At 31.8% G+C, this 3,831-nt stretch overlaps 1 long non-coding RNA gene across 1 annotated transcript; it reads left to right on the top strand.

Moving 5' to 3' along the window:
- The first annotated feature begins 291 nt into the window (after positions 1-291).
- On the top strand, positions 292-846 carry LOC149898737 (uncharacterized). The gene is made up of 2 exons (XR_016458043.1): positions 292-562; positions 657-846. It is a non-coding gene; the product is annotated as an uncharacterized LOC149898737 (long non-coding RNA).
- Positions 847-3,831: the final 2,985 nt, after the last annotated feature.

Raw genomic sequence — 3,831 nt, forward strand, 5'->3', positions numbered from 1 at the left:
CACAAAACCAGAATAAACCAGTTTACGCTGTCCGCAGGTGCCACGTGCAGTCGTTTGGTGCCGTTAGAACATAAAGCACATTTCATTCAAAAATTATAATTATTATGTACGTAGTTTAATTGATAAATTTTGTATTTGTTGATTGTTGTTATTATTTGTTATTATTGTTATAATATTTGTTGAAGTGAATTACATGTCCCGCAGCCGGAGGCCCCAAATGAAAACTCAGATGTACTTAAAAACTACATTTAATAGCTAAAATGAGACTTTTACACCCATGTCTGCACGATGCAGACCGGAGTTAAAGAATGAATTTATACAGTTTAATAATTATAAAGACGTAAGCTTGGATGCTAACTAAGGGAAATCGCATCCACATTCTATTCCCGTGCGAACGGCGTATTCAGCAGTTTTGTATGAAGGCAGGGCCATAACTAGTGTTTAATTTGTGTGTAACTTTATATTGTTAATTCAATATGGCTCCAGTGTTAAAACATGGTCGAGGCAAGCCTTTGACTTCTCAAACTAAAGAATTAAACTTTAAATGTCGTTTCTTTTTCAGGTTAGTAAATTTTTCATTTTAGTAACATTGTTAATGTAAAAGTTATATGTATGTTAAATGTGCAAATATTAAAATAAAGTCTCATCTTTTTCAGAGGAGAAACACATATAGTTTAATTTAAAATCCCTTATATATACAGGGTTACTTGTAAAACACCAGCAACCTCGCAGGACAAGATAGCTAACATCATAAGTAACAACATTTCGACTTTTGATAATTTGTTAGATTTTATTTTCATACAAAAATAAATATTCATTTAATTTTCCGTCTGAATATTATAAACTCTACGCCTCCCAAAAATTACGTAAACAAAAAGCGAACGAGAGGGGGAAGGGGGCGTCGCGTCGTCCATCCGATAATTAATAGAACATAGACTTACAAATGTAAGGAGAGTACAATAAAAGTTTAAAAAATCATTTAAAAATAATTTATTGCGTTATGCCAAAAGTCGTAGAACAAATGTTGTTACTTATGATGTTAGCTATCTTGTCCTGCGAGGTTGCTGGTGTTTTACAAGTAACCCTGTATAAAATAAAAACTAAAAATAAAATGTTGTTTTATTTTATTTGCTGACCATACACTACTACAAACGCAAAAATTTCTTCAAGCTAATTTACCTGTATATTTATTCACAAGCAATTTGTTGTCTCATTCAGTTTATCGGAGAATATATGGAACTATCATCCTATCAATATTATAAAAGCGAAAATTTGTGAGTTTGTTTATTTGTGACTCCTTCACGCAAAAAACTGCTGAACCGTTTTTCATGAAATTGGTACACACATAGGGTAACTTGGATTAACACATAAGATAGTTTTTTACAAAATCCATAGGAATGGGAACTATGCGGGTTTTCCTTTGACTACGTGAGTGAAGCTGCGGGTGAAAAGCTAGTTGATGTATAAATATATTATAATATTTACTTTTAGATGAAAGAAAGAAAGAAAGAAAGAAAGAAAATACGTTTATTCGGCAATCAGTAAGACACAATCATCACAAAACATTAATAAAAGCAAAACAAAAACATACAAGAAAGAAATGGAAAACAATAATAAAATAAAACAAAAAATAAATGAATGTAATATGAAAGTGCCCCCGTATCGCCAAAAAGGACCAAGTTCAGCATGTGCCAGGCATATTATGCCTGGCGCTGGTTTTCAACAAGATCCCTTTAAGATCCGACTCACGGACGACTACTCAAAGTTTCAAAATATCACTATAATTGATATCTTAGTTCAACACATAAGTAATCTTACCTCTCACATAGGCAATTAAAATTCCTTCAAAACTTCGCTACTATCTCCCTAAAGAAGTAAATCATCTTCAAACACAATTAAAACTCCATCAAAATAAACTACACAATCTCCCAAATGAAGTACAACCATCCAGAACTTTCGAGAACAAAAAGTACATCCAATAACATTAAAACAACATTATTTGTTACCAATGTTGAACCCCAGTGGCGAATAAATCCCAGAGCAATATGTTCTGATGTAATTTCGATCTTCAATGAACAATGTTATTTGTATTGTAATACATTAAAACGGAGTTACATCTATGTTTTACGTATATTTTGGAAGGTCTATTTTGTTGCTATGAAAATAAATACTAGTGGTCCTTTATGACTTCGTCCGTATTTTACCTATAGCCTTTAGAGTCGTTTTCAAAATAATTGTACATTACTACAAAATGTTTGTCCCCCTAAAAAATCTTCGAAAAAAATATGGTTACGACTGAAATAAATCATTGTTAACGTTTTACAGACTAAACTTAAGCATACTGCATATAATCTTACATAATATTTAGCGTATAACACCCAAAGATCCTTTATTTATATTTGCCAAATTTTATTAAGATTAAACTGTTATAAATGAAATGATAAAATGAATGATAGATTTGTTGCCATTAATTATTCGAAGCAAGGAAAAGTTTTGTTAACTTAATTGTTTGACGTTTGAATAATAATTATTAGAGTTAAAATTGATAATGCTCTTAACGGGATTGTTATAAAGTTTATATTTGTTTGACAAATTAATATTGGAAAGCGTATTGATATTAAAATCAGACTAGTAAGGGCCGATTTTTCAATCCTTAGTTAAAACTTATTCATCGAATATCGTATTAAACAACCATTTTAAAAATGTGTTACTTGCCCACTTTTTGACAGTTTTTAGGTGACATCTGTATATTATTGTGTAATACTTTATTGGACGGATAAGATTTAACCAAGGATTGAAAAATCAGCCCTAAGGGAAATAGCAAGTTTATCAACCTAATACTATAAATTATTTATAAAACATTTTTGGTACAAAATTGCATAATAAAAATGAAGCAATGTTATCCCAACTAATATTATAATTATGCGAAAGTATTGACGTCTTAACCACTGAATTGATTTGAATAATATTTGATACAGAGATAGCTTAAGAACTGAGAAAGGACATAATATCAGGATAGCAGATAGTTTTATCCCGGAAATCCCAAGAAAACGGGAATAAAGTGGGTTTTTCTTTGACTACGCGTGCGAAGCCGCGGGTGGAAAGCTAGTAAATAAATACCTAATATACCATCTTTCGCAACACCCGAAACAATTATTTTTATTTTATTTTTCTTTTCATTAATTTCGTAAAAAACCAACCAGACTGGCATTTCCAAAACCTTAAAAATGTCGACATGTCTAAAATTTATACGAAATTATTTCACAAATTGTGTACAAAGCTTTGTCAAAAGCTCTTGTGAAAGCATTCGTCTATGTACAGTTTAATGATGCCGTATCTGCACTTTTTTCAGTACAATTATTTCGAAGATATTTTTTGTAATTTTCAAAAAGGTTACAAGGATTCAAGGGTAAAGTTTGTACTAGTGTGTACTAAACGTGATGTTTATTAACTGCCTAGATTTTTAAGCTATTGCATAGCTTCTATCGCGGGCCTTGAGCGCGGGGACCGAATCCAGAAATTTAGTAACGAAAAACCTCACGCTCCCCACTCCGACGGGCGCGGAGGTGTGGCTTGAAGGCATAGCATGCAATAGCTTTACCGCGGCAGTCCCCGGGTGCCACACGTGTTTTTTATTTTATTATAGGCTAGTTTTTAATAATATTTAAATGTGTTTTGTATAAGCAAACTATGTGTATAGGTTATGTATATATAGGTATTATATTGTGAATTTATATTACGCTATCCTTACATTTACGTAACTAACAGGTTGTCTGAAAGAAATTACTGTTGAGCAATAAGGCTGCTCTTCTGTACAAAAGATAACTTTTG

Source organism: Colias eurytheme, chromosome 22, assembly GCF_061535395.1.
Source record: "Colias eurytheme isolate Ceu_HAF_F1 chromosome 22, ilColEury1 Martin Lab GWU primary, whole genome shotgun sequence".
In the NCBI taxonomy this organism is placed as follows: Eukaryota; Metazoa; Arthropoda; class Insecta; order Lepidoptera; family Pieridae; genus Colias; species Colias eurytheme.